Genomic DNA, 18,088 nt, shown 5'->3' with positions numbered 1-18,088 from the left:
GAATACTTTCCCTGACATGTTTTGTCGGCACTCCAGCTTTGCCCGCGTGTCCCTGAACTTCCATCCATCATAGCCCTTGCCCCGCCATAATGAAAATGTCTCTCATTATTTTCCTGGCTGAGGGCACCAGCCATATGTCATTCATCCCTGGATGCTCTCCCACTAAATGTTTATTGAATGAAGAATGGACGAATGAATGAAGCCATGATGGCTTTCTATGTGTTCACCCTTGCAGTGTTCTACATACTGATTAAGAGCAAGAGTTTCCTTTGTCTTTCTGATTTTCTGCCATTAGGCCTCCTTCCTCTTCTGACAGATTTGCTCAAAGTTTATCCATTTGCCCTACTTGTCCTCTGAGCCTTCTCCCAAGCTCATCTTTATCCAGAACAGCATCCCTTCTTCCTCCCTTTCTTCTCATACACTCCCTGATGGGCCAGCTTCTCTGCCCTCCATCTCTGAAAGGACACCTAAACCTCTCCTCATTCTCCAGTGTTCTCTGGCCAGCACTTTCTCTACTGCCCTACTAGAAATAAACATGCAGTTTCTGGAAGTAGCCGGAAGTAGTCTTTCCCCTGGATCCATACGTAATGTAATATTGTGTGTGTGTGTGTGTGTGTGTGTGTAGTTTAGTTTGTTTTGTTTTGTTTTGTTTTTTAAGATGTAAAAGAATCAATTCATTTGCATCAATGACTTCTAAAATATCACTTGTGCAGCGAGTATTTCGACACTATCAAAGGACCCTTCCGGTTCTAAAACAAATTTAAAAGTCAATAATTCTATAAATCATGGATGGATCCCACCCCCAAGAGATTCCGTGTAGGAGATCTTCTACTGGAGCTTCAATCTTAACAGGTGACTTGTTGTCCCCAGGGCCACCTGGCCAAGGTGTATACTGGTGGGTGTTTCTGCTGGGGAGAGCATTGGAAGGGAGATCAAACTTGGAGTGGTGGGAAGCATTTAGAGGGCTTCCTCCTTGAGAGACAGAACCTATCATGCCATCAATAGTGCCCTCCACTATGCCAAGAAGGGAAGGAAGGGAGTTTCACCCAAGCTTTTCTCATTGTGCTGCATATTTCCTTCTTTCCTTGATCGGTTCCCTGGGTTGGTGGTGAGGATCTTCCAACCTGTTAAGTGCCATGGTTGGTAGGGAAGGATCAGTGCAGCCATCTGTAATTTCAGTGGATTTGAGGACCACTTGATACTGGGAAAAGTTTGGATTCGCAGGCCCTTCATCAGGATTCCTGATTCACTATACACAGAGTAAGTCCAGAAATCTCTATTTGGTTCACAGTACACATTTGCTCTCCAAGACCAGAGTCAGATTTTACCTGCCCAATGGGAGAAGCCCAGCAGAGTACACTCAAATATAGGTGTGCTTCCGTTTCAGCCCTTGTCCTCCTTCATAATCCTGTCTTTAAATCTGACCCCTTCCATCACATGGAATTCTACTGTGCTGGTTCTTCACTTTTAAGGGGAAGTTCGCAGGGGAAGTTTGGGAAAGAGTAACCAACACCCTTTGGACAATCTGGTGAAAGCACAATGATCTTATGCCTGTGCATGGGCTCCCTGGGGAGAGAAGCCATCCATACATCTCAAGTGAAACATCTCACCCATGTCAAGAATTGCTTATCTCCTTCCTATGGCTCCTTGTAGCTATAGAGAGCAGAAGCACCTGGGGAAGGAGTCCAGGGCTCTGTAGGCACCTACACAGCCTGTCATGTGGTTTCTGTATCATCCTAAAAGTTGGTCCTAAGTTTTAGCTGCCCTGGTAGGCTCTGTTTTTCTCTCTTGTTTGCAACATGAAAAGCCAAGAGGCACTTCATGCCTTTGATACCCAGTGCTCCAGGAGACTTTAAAGAGCAAAATTCTCCCACATCTTACCAAATAGCTTGTGTCTCCCAGTGAGGTATATGCAGGCCAATAAAGCAGACAGTGCCAAGAGCATCGTCAGTGTGGTCAGCCGCACAGAGCAATGTGATCTTAAGCTCTAGGCTGGCCCCGAGCCTGAGTCAGCTACTTCTGGAGCACCGAACTATACTCAAAACTACTATAAGCATCTTTTCCAGACCTTTTCTCCAGGTCAGGTACTGAACTTTAGAAAGAAAATCCTTATTGCAAATTTGGGTGATTCTCTCTGTTGTTGAGTATTGCTGATACCAAAACCAGTGTCCTTCTGGTGAGAAATGAGACAAATATTTTGAACTACATAAACTCATTCCTGTTCATCCTCTGTATTTGGGAGGTTTAAACACCAGATTCTCTATTACTGTTATTACTGATGAATTGAAAAATGTCAGATACCTTTAGCTAGGCCACACTTGGAAGGAGCAATATCATGTCCTAATGGTAGGGTGGTTTTAGGATAATCATCATAAGTGTTGTCATTTATGTATCTCTGTTGCTAGGAAGCTTTGCTGAAGTACTACAAATTGCTAATTTTGTTTCTGATAGCCACCCATCAAAGGCCACAGTCAGCCATATGCTCAAACATGTGCTATGTGCCTGGGTTTACTTTTCTTGTTGTGTTTTTGAATCACCCCACTGAAGTAGTTGTGTGTATAGCATGTCTCAAATTCCATTTAATCATAAACAATAGAAAAATCTTCTCTCCTGGGAGGGTCTAATGTAGAAAAGGAGCATTGCCTCAGAGTATATACGGATAACCTCAGGGTTGATGTTATCACTAACTGATAATAATAATTGTTATTGTTTGTTTTTATATTGTACCTAGTCATTTATAAAGTACTCTTCTATCTTTGCTCACATTTGATCTTCAGTTAATTTAAGCTTCTATCATAAGCTGTAAATATTCAAATCATTCTAACTTTCCAGATGCCAAAACTATGGAATCACAATACAGCAATGATAAAAGATGATATAAATTGTCCACCAAATAGGGACAAACACTGGGCCACCTGGGTGGCTCGGTCATTTAAGTGTCCGGCTCTTGGTTTCAGCTTTGGTCTTGATCTCACGGTCATGAGTTCAAGCCCTATGTTGGGCTCCATGCTGGCCACGGAGCTACTTAAAAAAAAAATGTGGACAGTCATTGAGATTTGAATGCAGGTCTGTCTGACTCCAAGTCCAGTTCATTCTATGTTTAAATTTCCTGAACTTCTGCAAATAAAACAGTGTATTGTTGCTCATAGTAAGCCACAGTGATTGGACTATTCGTAGAACCGTGTTACTAACACCCCTTACTGTCATATTAAGACCTGGCCACATATACCGTGAGACCGCGTCCACACCAAGCTGATGTCATGAGATGTTTTAATCGCTACTTTCTTCTTCTTTGATGACTTCTTGTTGGCAATGGTACAGCCATTTGTTACGCACCCAATTAAGTCAGCAGTCTTGTAGTCTTTTGTAGAATGTGGAAACTTCTCGTTTTATGTCTTGTGACTCTGCTTCACGGAGCCGACAAGAGAGATGGCGGAAAAGGTTACAGTCACTCCATTTCTCTATTAGCATCTTCTCCTGAGAGCTTATCACTAATTTTGGTGTCAGAGCAATAGTCACTTTGAGGCTTCATGAAAGCCTACATACTCCCCAGAAATGCAGACGGCCCCCCTGACCTTTGAGGCTGGAGATAATGGCCAAGGCTGAGGCACAGTGACCTTTAGGCCAAGAGTGGGTGGCAGCACTTTCTTTTCTGTGACATTCGTTTTGCTTTTCCCTGTCTGTATTTTTTAATTGGAAGCATGTACCGTGTGAATCTGCCTGGTTCCCCCATACGTACACCCTGAGCTCTGAGTAGAAAGATTGTGTCTGGCTGGCTCTTATCATCAAGGAGTGCTCTCACTGCTAAGCTGGGGGCCATTACTAATTGCCACAGTTATAGACACAAAGGATATTATGGGTGACCTTTCAGGGGAAGATGCTGTTAGCAGAGCAGGACCTTTGTACCACCTGGCCCAGCCCATGCTCTTTCTCATACTCGTTTTACCTCCATGATCTCATGGGATGAATCTGGCACTTGGATTTTTTTCTTTTTTCAAAAGACCTTTTTTTAAAAAAATTATTTTATTTTATTTTTTGTATGCAGAACTCATATTCCTCAAGGGGAACCACAGCCACGTAAGCCATTTCTTCAGGCCTTCCTCCATGAAACCATTTGCCACAGACGTACCTGGCACCTTCAGTCCCCTTTTGCAGCTCTCGCCCACACCAACCATCTTGTTATTTGTTCTATTTAGTTCCTTATCTTTGGATAACTCTGTAATGTTCCCAGATTACTTCCCACATGTTCATTTCATTCTCTCATATTTTTGTTTCCTACTTATCAAACAGAAGCTGGCCAACAGAATTTCCTAAGTACCCCCTCTGTGTTGGGCCCCGAGGTGCTTCTCACGTAGTTTCATTTAATCCTCAAGCACCCCTGGGAATTAGGAGCTGATTTCCTGTTTTACCCCTGAGAGACTAGATACATGCCATGCACATTATAGGCTTGCTGAGGGTCACACAGGGCTGGTAAGTATGGGAGACATGTTGCTATTAAGCTCCCATGGGCCAAGGCAGGATCCCAGCCGCGGACACTGATGGGAGATGGATAGGGAGAGGATACCCCCAAATGCAGATCACAGTACCCACGTAGCATGCTCTCCACAGGGCCAGGCACGTGGATGGTATTCTTAAACATGATACTCTTCTGCTGAGTTACAAAGGGACAGTCCCCACCTGTAGCCCCAACTGAGGTTTAAGCTCTGGTGGAGAGCCCAGGCAAGGGTCCCTCAGACAATGCCTGACCGGGACTGTAAAATGGGAAAACATGTCACAATGTTGTTCCTTTATCGGGTCACCCAGGACCTACAGTGTAGGCACATGCAGGGCACGGGGAAGAGCCTGTGGGAAATGTGGCCAAGACTTGGCTCTCGGGAGTTGAGACATTATCAAGAAATGATTCCTCCTCCTTCGGAACCATCCAGTGATCCAGAATAGGAGTTCTCAGAGCTTAGATCTAGTTGGCACAATGACATTTTGATCAAAAAGGAAGAAGGAGAGAGGAAAATGGTTGTGAGGGGGATAATACACAATACATAACATGTGCACACACACACACACACACACATACAGAGCCATAAACCAAAGCCACTGAATGACTTTAATAAAGGAAAACTTATAGAATGCCAAGATTTATTCCCCCCTCCTATTTGAAATTGCTTTTTATGTTCAGAAAATTCAGAGTAGGAGACAGCGGTTTTCTCTAACTTTGAGCTGTGTGCTTTGGACAGCTTGGGACCTCAAACTTTCCCCACTGTCCAGGCACATGGCTGCTCCAAGCTCACCCCACTGAGGCCTTTCCCACACACACCCAGGCAGAGGCACTGTTAGGAACAGAGCAGTCATGCCTTCTTCCTGGGGAACAGGACAGCGGGGGAGCAACATTTCCATGGTGGCAGGATTGGCATCTTAAACTGTCGAAGGGGGTGACAGGTTGCCAGCGTCTTAGAAGAACATTTTTTATGTTCTGCCGAATTTTGAAATCCAGCTCCTGCTCGTAAATCGTTGTGTAACCATGTCAAGGATTCGGTAGGGTTTTTGTGTTTATATATATGTGGGCATTGTTGTTCCTGATGAGTCCAGCAGTGGGCTAGCGGGGAGGCTCGGTCCACCTCGCAGAGAACTTAACAAGAGAGCAGGCAACAGCAATATGTTACCTCTTTTGTTTGTACTGCGTCTTCACACCCACTCACTCAGCAACAGACTGAATGAAATGGGCTCCAGTGCTTTGTGTGGGGGAAAAAGAATGAAAATAATGGCCATTCAGGCAAAATAAAGCTTTTTAGTGCTTTTCAGAAAGCAGTCTTGTCCTCTTTGTTGTCCGGATGTTCACATAATGGCCTTATCCTTGTCCTTCATTGAAACACGCTCAAAGCAAGGAAAACATCTCACCCCGCACACAAACAGATGCGTGCTCTTAAAGCGATCGGCAAGGAAGGCATGGGTCAGGGAGGGCTGTTGGACTAGGGATTGGGAGGGTACGTGAGAAGGGGTCTTCCTGCCGGGAGCAAAGGCAATGGACAGGTGATGTTGACGTTGATGTTGGGAAATGAGCTTTGGAAATTAAGTTCTGCCTGACATAATCTTGAGAAGGGGAAAACGTGATTTTCACTGTTAGCCATGTCATTGTGCACACTTGTCAGGTACTTACTAGGTTCCGTGTGTGGCACAGTGTATCCCTTATGTGTTATGTAATCCTCAGAAACACCCTCCAGGAAGACATTATTCTCCCCCATTTTAGAGATGAAGAACCTCGAGTCTAGAGAAATCAAGTCTCCTCCCCAGAGTCATTCACCTGGGAAGTGGTAGAGTCAGGGTTCAAATCTAGATACCATCTGACCCCACATACCAACTTCTTAAGCCCCACCCTAGGAGTCTCAGAATCAACCAGCCAGGCTCATCAATTAGAGGAGATGACACCAGCATGAAGATGGGATTTTCAGGGAGGGTTACTTTGAGCACCTTAAGTGGGTAGTCCCAAGTTCATTTGGCAGCTCATCTTTATGATGGAACTGTAGGGTACCTGCATATTATATCGATCAGTCAAATGTCTGTGGGACAGAATGAGTTAGGACATCAGACTGGGCTCAGGGCAAAGTATCCTCTAGACCAGCTCAGGAGATACAGACTGTGCACTGTTTCCTTCTGGCCTTGCTACCCTGAGTGCTTAGCTCTACCCCACACTCATTAAAATCAGTGGGGGGCTAGAAGAATCATCAGGGTGCTCCCAACAATAAGATGTTCTGTTCCCACATCTCTCTGGGCAGTCCTCTTCGTGGTGACTTCAAGTTAGTTTCTTATTATTACTGGAACCACAAGGGCCATAGATACCCCCCACTTCACCAGCCCTACAGAGATTATTGCCTTTGTGTGCTCCATGCCTTCTGTCCCCATCCCACCCAACTTTTCGAGGTCCAGTTGAAATCCCACCTCCTCCACAAGATCCCACATGATTCTTCTGCGCACCACAGTTAAAGACATTGCACTGGTAGCTTGAAGGTGGTCACCATAGCAGTGCGTACACAGACTTGGCAAGTACTACAAATCAGGCCATCTTTGTTGCTGGTTTGAGAGCTAGTTTACCAGCACATCACTGCTCATGACCAATGCTCTGCCACCCATTTGACCCCAGTTACTTAATACCCCGCGGGCCTTTTATTTTTTATCATGTGCCCATGCATGCCTCTATACAGAGACTGTAGAGTCATAGGCTTCTTTCTATTTGTGCAGCACCATCATGTTCCCTTATAAGTAAGAGGCACTCTCTAGTATCTCTCATTGTGGTTGATTTCATCCCCTTGGGTATACTTTTTTCTATCCAGTTGGTTGAATATAAATCTTTTATGTAACCAATTGCCATTTGTTAATTCATTTATAAATGATTTATTCATACCAAAGAGGATTTACTGTGCTCCAGACTCTAGTTCAGAAGGCCAAATCCTTAGTAGTAAATGCAACAGGAGATCTTTGCCCACAGGAAACTCACATTCTAGTGAGGAGAAACTGAAAATAAACAAATAAATTAATAAATTTGATGCTGTCTGATAGTAATAGAAGAGTAGTCTAGGGGCACCTGGGGGCTCAGTTGATTAAGCATTCAAGTCTTCATTTTGGCTCAGGTTATGATTTCAGGGTCGTGGGGTGGAGGCCTCTGTCGGGCTCTATGCTCAGTGGGGAGTCTACTTGAGATTCTCTCTCTCCTTCTCCCGCTACTCCCCAAAATAAATCATTAAATAAATCTTTTTTAAAAAAGAAAAAAAAGAATAAACTAGAAAGATGGATAGGGGAATTGGGAATTGGGTGATACAGAGTCTCAGACTGGGATATGTATTAGTTTCCTAACGCTGCTGTAACAAATTATCACAAGGGTTTTTTTGCTTAAAACAATACAAATTTATTATCTTACAGTTTTGGAGGTCAGAAGTCTAAAATAGGTTGGCAAGCCTGCGTTCCTTCTGGAGGATCTAGGGAAGAATCCATTTCTTGCCTGTTGCAGCTCCTGGAGTGTACTTGCCATACTCGGTTGCTGGCCTTGTGTTTCTCTGACTTTCGCTTGTGTTATCACATCTCCTCCAACTCTCTCTCCCTTGCCTCCTTCTTTTCATTATAAAGGCCCTCACCTGCCTGAATAATCCAGGGTAATCTCTCATCTTAAAATCCTTAACTTGATCATATCTGGGAAATTCCCCTTTGCTACATAAGGTAGATAATCACAGATTCCAGGGAGAGAATGTCAACATTGGTAGGGGGCATTATTGTGCCTGCCAAGGGAAGGTAACATTTGAGATGACACTCAATTAAGAAAAGCCTATGAGGGGAAAGTATTCCAGATAGAGAGAACAACAGCCTGCAGAGATCCTGAGCCTGGCCTGAGCCAAGAGTCTCTGAGGAAGGTTCCAGCTCACTGGAGTGAGCAAGCAGAGGGAGGCCAGAGATGTAGACAGCCCCCAGGTGCCTCAGCATCCTGGGGGCCAGAGTGGGGCATGGATTTCATTCTGAGTGTGATAGAGCTGGCAAAGGACTCAAAAGAGTTATATTGTTCACTGGGTTGATCTATATTTCAATGGAAACAACTTCTCTGGCAATTGTCTAAAGCAGTGCTGGCCAGTAGAGACAGAATGCAGTCCACAATTGTCCCTTGAAGCATTCTGCTAGCCACATTTTAAAAAGTGAAAACAAACAGGGAAAATTAATCTTAAGGAGATATTTAATTAATTAATCCCGTATATCCAAAATGTCATAATTTTAACATGTAATCAAGATAAAACACATAATAATGAGATATTTCACCTTCTTTTGTTTTCCAATTATCATGTCTTCATCATCTGATGTGTATTTTATACCTAAAGGACACATCAGGTTTGACCAGCCGTATTTCAGGAGCTTGAGAGCCACCTGCGGTCTGTGGCAAACATTTTGGACAGGGCACTTCCGGACACCGTCCTCAGAGTCCCAGGCAAGGTCTCCTCAGGGAGTGTTTAAAAGCAATGAACAGTGGGGTGTCACAGAGAATGTGGGGCACATGTCACTGCCATGAGCCATTCCCAACTTCAGAGGCTCTGAGTAGGCCATAGGAAGCGAAGAATAGAATAGATTTTAGAAAGGATTGTGTCCCCTGGTGGGGCGGATGGGGTTAGGTCCACTCTGAGTGGACTCTTGCCTGGCTGGAGCCTCCAAGGAACACAGATCTCTCTCCATTTGATTGGTCTTTAAGTTCACCTCTTTGTCTACCCCTCATACCTTTAATCCTCGGAGGGTGTTCTAGCCAAAACCAGACTTTTCCCATTTCTTTATAGACAGGGCCGTTTAATTCAACTCATTATACCAATATTACTGAAAACAAGGGCAGAGGTCAAGAACAGGAAAAATTCAACGAGGCAATGAGAGGGTATCCGTTGCTAGGGCAAGAGCTGTATCCCAGGCACTCTTAAGCTATACCCATGCCCTATTGTGCTCTCACAGTGACCCTGTCCCTGATGTTAACCACAAAAGTCTAGCCCAAAATCTTAGTATAGAAAGAACACCATGTATATCCATTTAGATTTTTTTATAGTGATATTAAATTAAAAGGGTTTATGAAACAGAAAATAAAGATCTGAATTAAAAATGTAGGTCATGGTGGTTACATAAAGGCCAGCTTATGAGCAGCTTATTCAACACAGCACAAGACAGTAAAAATAACAGCAACATTTATTAGAATATCCTATTTAGAGCCAGTGATCTGTGCAACACTGCTTTTAGGAAAAGGGATGGCACTGAGTTCCCCTCTGATGATGGATTCGGTGGGCAGGCACCTCGACCCTCACATCCGGGCTCTGGGCACCAGCAGCACCATTAAAAGACGGTTTGGCCATTTTGGATAGATAGGGACGAAAGCTCTCATGTGCAAGGACAGAGGTGCCTTCGGCAAGTACTTCAGGCCTGTAGAGCAGCGGTCAAATTACCAGTGGCTCTAATTAATGTGCTTGCAACCTGGAGCAACCTATATCTGCATTCCAAAAAGGGGTGGAATGTTTCCCTGTGAAAACACAGTAGCACAAGCCCATCTTGGATGATTTTTCCAAAATCATAAGGACATGATGGTGTGGGAGAAAGGAGCTAGGACAGAAAGCCGTTGCCTTGTTAATCAGCAGCGATCTTCACAATCAGCTGATTAACAAATATTTCTGTAATACCTGTGAAGTGCTACAATCTGGAGGGATTTCAGCAGCACCAGATCCCTACTTTGCAGGGGCTTGAGACCTGGTGGGAGAAGTAACTGTGCAATAATTAATAACAGTCCATGGCACTACTGTGGTCTCCGGGGTCAGGTTCTGGCCTGAGGATCAGTAGGTCTGAGCTGTGCCATTAACTCAGCCACTTTCAAACCAGTCATCACTTTGCAGGGACAATATCTGCTAGATCACCCAAAACCCATGTCCTTGGGACCTCTCTGGACCTCGGGATCTTCTTCTGGAAATGAAGAGGGTTTGACTGGATTAGGATGGTGGCAATAATAGTACTAGGTCCACACAGTGGTGCTCATGAGTGTGCTTTGTACTTTACATAAATCATGAGAAGAGGGGTTCTGGTTTTCCCAATTTATGGATGAGAAAGCCAAGATTTAGGTTAAGTAACTTACTCCAAGCCAAAGAACACTGACTAACGCAGAACTGAAATTCAGTAGCAAGCCTTCGAGCCTGCAAATTTTGGAAGCTGAATGCTCCACAGCCCATCACAGCTGCCACAGTCTCTAGTCCTGGGACCTGAAGGAATCGTGGGAAGATGTCTTGGGGGACTTACAAGGGCGAAAACTGATGGAAGAGACCATGTTGTGGTAAAACATGGCTCAGGTCTAAACAGAACTTCAGAGGAAGACAGCTGCCCATCGTCTGTGGCTCAGAGAATTCAGACGCAGCTGGCCCAGAACACCAGAATGCCAGAATTCTGCATCCTTCCCTGGGATATACTGGTCAGTCAATGCCGGTGTCCACTTTTGCCTTGATGCACCACTGGTCCTGGAGCAGGACAGTCACACGGCAGGTGGAGTTACCAGAAAGGGACCTCAAGACTGCTGCGTGAAAACAAGTGTCACCTTTTCAACCTTTTCATTTTATACATGCTCAGCCACAGGTGGAGGAGCTGTGAATTTCGCTTTAGCCATAACGTGTAGCTAGGGCACACACTCGCACACACACACACAAACAGATTGGCACCCACAAAGTCTTCACTTTGAGACGAGGGTGGGTTCGGTTTCCTTCGCTTACACAACCGATGCCGCGCAGGGACACTTTGGCTTAGATGGCTCATTAGCCACAAACTGTTTCGTTATGTGTTGCCCAGTTCCTCTGGCTTCCTGCTCATTCTCGTGAGCAGATAGTTCATCTCCTTATCTCCGAGAATGGTCTCCCCAGGTAGCCCCAGAGTCCGTCGCTTTGATACCATCGAGGCAAGAAGGCATTAAACCACCCTTCTTGTAATTGTTTCAGTCGTCCCTTTTCATGTCTGCTTCATGAAAAGATACTGTGGTTAGATTTAAGCCAGGCCTTGCCGAGGGTATCATGCTTGCCTGGGGTTACCCACACGGTCACGTGGCTTACCTTCTTCTGCAGCAGGGTGATCTTATCTTCCTCACTGCTCCTTGCCAGAGAGCGTCCAGCTCCCTCCAGCTTGTGTGTGTGTGTGCACACACGTGTGCGCTCAGGCGTGTGTGGAGGCTCGCTCATGGCAGCGGCTTGTAAAATGACACTTTGCCATTCTATAGCCAAGGCCATTAGAATGAGGCCTTGGCTATATGCTTAGAAAAGAAAACCTTTACTGGCCTTTCACTTGGGAATTTGGTATAAAGTTTTCCTTCAGCGGACCTGTTTCTGTTTGATTTAAGCTGGTACTTCTGTTTTTCCCTCTCTGGGCCAGGACCTGGGCTAGCTACTTAGGGTACAAAGGTGACTATGACTGAGCCACTGTCCTTGAGAGATGTTCAGTGGAGCCACAGAGAGAAAACATGTTAATAAATAGCTAGGGTTTGACCCAGGAAGGGCCCAGCGGTGCAGTTCAGAGGGAAGGCAGATGAGGGGACTTGAAGGAGGGGCCAAGGGAGGCCATGAAAAGGAGCAGGCATTTAAAATCCATATTTAAAGTTAAGTACGAGTTTTCCAGTTAAAGAGGGAAAACATGTTGTCGGCAGAGGGAATAGCAGAAGAAATGACGAAGGTATGGACAAGGGGCTCTGTTTAGTGCAGCTTGAGTAGAGCAGTCACCCAAGGGGGAAGCTGTAGAACAGTGGGCTGACCCAGCCAGAGCAGGACTTTGAGCGTTGTCCTGGATGTTTAGCACTTGGGAGAGCGTCCTGGGATCTTTAGCTTTAAGCACTTTCAGCACTTAGTGTCCTGAGATCTTTTGCCTTAAGATTTAAACCTGAGGAGTGCACCAGAGACCCCAGGAAAATCAGGAGACTTTCCAGAACCTTGCCAAAACGAGGACCTTGGCCTTCCGCAGTCAGACAGGACCGTGCCTGCAAGTCTCTCCCTGGTTCTGACTCAGCCTGTGGCTTTCCTTTCACAAGTGATTTAACCCTCCTGGTACCTGATTTGCTATGGTCAGAGTGTGAACCTTCCAAGTGTCCTTGACTCCTGCTGACACCTTTTCAAGGGAAAAGGCACATGGGAAGAATTAATTTTATATCTCATGTGGCTCTTGGCAACCCAGTGGACGCTCATCCATGACCCTCGTCGGGGTAGGAGGGACAGTTGTTGGTTAGGGTAGCAGTGATACCGTGCTGCCAGAGGATGGAAGTAGCTCTGCCTGGGACACTTGGAACATGTGGTCTTCCGTGGGCTCTGTCATGCTCAGGCCGCATGAACTGGACAAGTACTTTCTGTCCAGGCTCTGGCAGACACTTCTGTAGAATGAGGGGCTGGCCTCCATGGCTTCCTTCTCTGATTCTGCCTTACCTCTTGGGAACTCAGAAGTGTTCTATGATGGAAGAGTCTGACCAGGAAGTTTTTCATCTTAATAAATTAGGGGGGGTGCCTGGGTGGCTCAGTGGGTTAAGCCGCTGCCTTCGGCTCGGGTCATGGTCTCAGGGTCCTGGGATTGAGTCCCACATCGGGCTCTCTGCTCAGCGGGGAGCCTGCTTCCCTCTCTCTCTCTCTCTCTGCCTGCCTCTCCGACTACTTGTAATCTCTCTCTGTCAAATAAATAAATAAAATCTTTAAAAAAAATAAAATAAAATAAATAAATAAATTAGGGGGCTCTGGGAGTTGGGGCCTCAGATAAGGCGGGGAAAATCACCCAGAGACCCAGTGAGGATGCCCTTTTCTCTGTTTCCTAGCAGCAAAACAGCCAGAGATGGAGGGAGTCTGAACCCAATGTCCTGCCCGAGTAGTCCTTGGGTGTGGAGGTTTAGAGTAGGCACCCTGGGAATGGGGCTCCAGGAGTGGAGTGACAGGGAGGTGGCTGTGGCATAGGCAATTAGAGAAGCTACAGCTCAGGATGACTCCAACTGGCTCAAACTCAGCCACTGCCGCCCTCACCCAGCAGGGGCAGTGGCCTTTTCCCACGGCCTGGCTGCTCAGAGCCTCCTAGGCCGCACATCACGTCAGTCTCACCGTTTCCTGCTCTGAAGGCTGAGAATGTTCAGCTCATCTGCACTGAGGGCTCATGAGGGGCCCCTCCGTACCAGGTGCTCAGAGGGGGTGACCCACGGCAACCTGCGGCTGAGGCGGAAGGTGGATGTCCAGGACGCAATCAGTCCTGGGCTGCAGCACAGGGTGCCCATTCAGGCAGCAGAGAGAGGGGGTCATGAGCACCGGTTTTGAGGTCATAAGGACCTGGCTTCAAGTGCTGGGTCCTCTGCCTCACTGAGCAGCTTCTCATGCTACTTTGTCTCTGCAGGCCTTGGGCATCGTTGCGTCATCTGAGAAGGGCAAGTAATAAAAATTGGTCTGACTCTTAGAAGAAAAACCTCAGATAAAGTGCTCAGCGCTCTGCCTGACATGTAGTAAGTGCCCCATAGATGGCACCTTTAAAAAAAAAAAAATTGTATTGTTAATGTCTTGAAAAGTAAGTTAGGGCCAGAATGTAGAGAGAGGCTCCTGTCTGCCAAGGCTGGGAACTTGGACTCTGTCCTGCAGCCCGTGGGCAGCCACTGATGGTGCCCCAGCAGGGAATGGCATTAAAGAAGTTGGTGTGTGGGGGAAGTCTCCACCTGTCCTCCATCTGGGGGATGCATCGGAAGAAAGAAGGAATGTTGGTGAGCAGGCTTCGCTGGTGTGCAAGCCCAGTGGAGGAGGGCCCAGAGAGGTAGTGGAGGGAATGGAATGGAAAAGCAGAATCAAGAACTTTGAAAAGGAAGGTGGCCGAGGAGGATGGGATGGGCACTGGGCAGGGAGGCCATAGAGGAAAATGAAAGATGATGTCCCCAAAATGGCATCGACCCACACCAAAGTATAAACTGTTCTCTGTCTGCGGGGCTGGGTGGCAACGGTTGACCCCAGCCCCCAAACTGTGTTTTTTGGCACAGTGATGGGTCCGTATGCCTGTATCCTGCTTTGTCCACAGGGGATTCAAGATGTTATACCTGACAGAGTGTGCGGCTTCTACTTTCTTCATAAGGAAAAATGAACTGAAACAGTGACCAAAGGAGAGAAGAGATAGAAAATAGAGTAGTAGAGTGTCGGAGAGAGGAGAATGAGGGACGGGATGACTGACCAAACGGGGTGGGGGAGGGGGTGTTAGTCCCCCAACTCTCAGCCTTGGAATTCAGATTCTGTCGTTTACTGCCTACACTCCTTCTGAGGGAAAAGCCCCTCCCAAAGGGACAGAAAAACCAGGTTCTTTGACCTCTATTCTAACTTCCAGAATAACAGTGGGGTATTAAGCAATGGTATTTTTAATCTTGCTTTTCTTTGTAATGGAAGAAGCCAGGGCCAGTGCCTCCTTCTCCAGTCCCAGGAAAGGATGAGAGGGAGGGAGAGAGGGAGGGAGAGCGAGAAAGAGCAGCGGGAAGGGAGAGGGAGAACCCATCACCACTAGGCACTGCCAGGTGACCCGCCGGTGGATGGCAGTGGCAGCGGCTGCCACAGCACCATCCCGCTTGTGGCTTTGCTTCCTCTTTCTCTCTCTCTAGTAGCACAGAATCACTCAGCCCTAGATTCCTCAGGGTTTCAGAACCCAAGAGGTCTGTGAGGACATCTCGCCAGGCCTGAGGCCCCGAGAGCGTTCACAACTGCCGCTCTCACAACCGGATATTTGGTGTCTCTGGGCCGGGTTCTGTCTGCATAGAGGGTCAGCTGCTGGGTGGCACCGGGAGAAAGCAAGAAAAAGTTGTTTCCTTCAGGTCTCTGCTTGAAAATGCTAACGGAGAGTCACTCGACACTTGGTAAGTGCAGTGAATGTTTTTATTCTCAATGGCCAACTTTCTCTGGCTTCCGTAAGGTATTGAGGAAGAAGGTGGTATGATCGCCGCCCCACCCCCCCACCGTGTGCTGTGAAGGCACAGAGATAGTTATCTCTACACCTAAGTCAATGTTGCTTTTTTTGGGGTAACAGCTTTCAAAAAACCATCGACTGTGCTCCGGCCGGTCAGGCTTCAAGGGCTGTTACCACAGAGCGAAAAGGCAGGATGCTTTGTCAGGCAGGCTGCAAGCCACAGACACAGGCTTTGGGAGACAGTGAACGCATCCCCTCTTTGTCACAGACCGGAGCCTAGACCCACCTGTGCCTGGGATGTGGAGTAAGAGGGGCCAGGTGAGGGGTGTGCTGGTTAATGCAGGGCTCCTTCCCTTATCTCTTCTGCCAGTCTTGCAATGACCGGACACGTGCAGGGTCCCTTTAGGGAGAAAAAAAGAGCTTAGCAAACATCTAGCTGTCATGATCTTCTTCCTAATGGGAACCGTGAGGTTGCACTAACTTTCCCAAGGTCAAACCGCACTGCTGCTTAGAGGTACGACAGGATTCGAGATGGCATGGCTCTGAATTCAGTGTTCAGAGACTTCTTGGTTAAGTGCAAAAGAGCCTGGCTTTGCAGCCAGATGGCCCTGGAAAACATCCAGCCTAAGGACCTAGGAGAGTTTGTCTTTACCCAGCCCCATGCCAGGCCCCCTGAGCCCTCTCCATCCCGCACCCCGACCCCGGGAATGTTGCAGAGGTCTCTGGGACAGATGCTGAGGACTTCTTAGATGAGAGGACAAGGCACTCAGAGCCAACAAGCCGTAGAGACAGGCACCTGGTCCTTCCCGCAGTAAGCAGACTCTCTTAGGCTCAAAGGGACTGCCCCCCCGGTGGGGCTGCCCAAAGAAACCCAACCCCTGTATCATGGAAGCAGTTGGCAACATCCTTCCCCAGCAAGCAGGGTTTACCCTGGAAGCAGTTCTCATTGCTGCTGCAGACTCAGGCTATCCTCCTCCCACTGGGAGCCATCTCAGGGCCAGCTCTGCCCACATGCCACCCCCTTCCCACTGTCATTGCCCACATCCCCTGGATGTCCCCCCTGCAGCAAGGACTCTCTTGCCTGCCCCCACCCCAGCCTGCTAACCACGACAGACTCTGAGTTCATCTTCTTCCAGTCCCGGAATCATCCTTCTTTATTTACCTTATAAGATGTTCTCACTTAATCAGGCAAGTGGCGAAGATGTCAGTGCACCTCCTGGATGCCCATATAAACCACTGCCAGTGATACAGAGATGTATGTGGCCATCCCTGTCTGGGATTTTTTTCCTCTTGTAATTCCAGTAACTTCTAAGAAGACAGGGTTGCTTTTTCTACAGCACGAAGGGGCCAGCCTTTTCCTCATATGCTATGGAACTATGCTCCCACAGGTGCTAATCTCAGGGAATACCGTGCCTGGTACTCCCTGGAACTCTGAAGGCGCTGTACAGACCCAGGGTCCCCTCTGCCACGTGTACTTTGCAGGTGTGTGAAGAACCGTACGCTGGGTAAATGTGCCATCTCCCAAGTCAGACAGACCAGATTCAAATTTGGGCTTCACTATCAACTGCGTGGCTCTGTGTCAATTAATCTCTCTGAACACCCGAGAGAGTTGCTAAGGTGGCTTGATAAATTAAAAATACAAATAGATTTTTCAGTGAGGCACCGAAAGGGTCAATCTATATTAACAATTATTATTATCATTAATGTAATGATTTCTTACTCTTGCCGTCATTATGTTTGTTCAAGGTAGGTGAACTCTGCCAACAATGCCCGACAGGATAAGCACTTAATAGATATGTGCTGAATGAATGTTTTCAGGAATGATCAGGTGGGGATCCAAGTGCTCTCTTGCAAGAAAAAGAAGAAAACTGTCTGGGGAAACTGAATTAGAACCAGAAGACACTGAGTTTTTTAATGTGGTTTTGGTTAAATCGCGTTCTCTGGGAACTGAAAGCTAAGAGGGAAATCTTGACCTGGCCACACTTTTGACACCTACAAGTAGGAGGCTGTTGTATCTGGTGTGGGTGGGGTTATTTATGAACAGACTGTCCCCCCACCCTTCACCCATGCTTCTCTTCTAAAGGAAAGCTCCAGAAGGACGGGCTTTAGATCTACAGTCTTTAGGCCAGATTTCATCCACCACAAGGCTCTGTTTCCACAGCCAACATGGGGGCACTGGTGAGCCAGGCCCTGGGACCTGCTGCCTTTCTGCTGGGATAGCCACCCTCCTTGGTGGGGCAGGTGCCAGGATGTTCCCTCTTCCCTATACCAGACCTCTGGATGTTTAGAAACAGCTGATAGCTGTGCTTTTTTTCGTGATAGTGCAGATGCTTAGTGCTGTGCAGTTCTAGCCAGGGTGAAGTCCCCCACCCAGACCCAGTCTTGGTCAGCCTGTGTTCAGTGTTAAAGGCAGGGTAAAGGTCTAGGACCCTATAGACCAGGGCAGGCTTACATCAACAGGTAGGGATCTGGCCTGAGCTGATGGGGAATGAAAATTGCGCCTGTGTTCTAGGGTTGTCGGTAGATTACTCAAACAGCGGCTGTGGTTCCGGAGGAAAGCGTGCTGGCCACAGAGGAGACAGCAAGGTAGCAAACCCAGGTCATCCCACAATCTGTGAAGGCTCGAGTGGATCTCAAAGATCAACATAGCACTAAGAACAGAATCTCTATTTAGAGA

This window comes from Neovison vison, chromosome 13, assembly GCF_020171115.1.
Source record: "Neovison vison isolate M4711 chromosome 13, ASM_NN_V1, whole genome shotgun sequence".
Lineage (NCBI taxonomy): Eukaryota > Metazoa > Chordata > Mammalia > Carnivora > Mustelidae > Neogale > Neogale vison.
Note: the sequence above shows the minus strand (reverse complement) of the source record.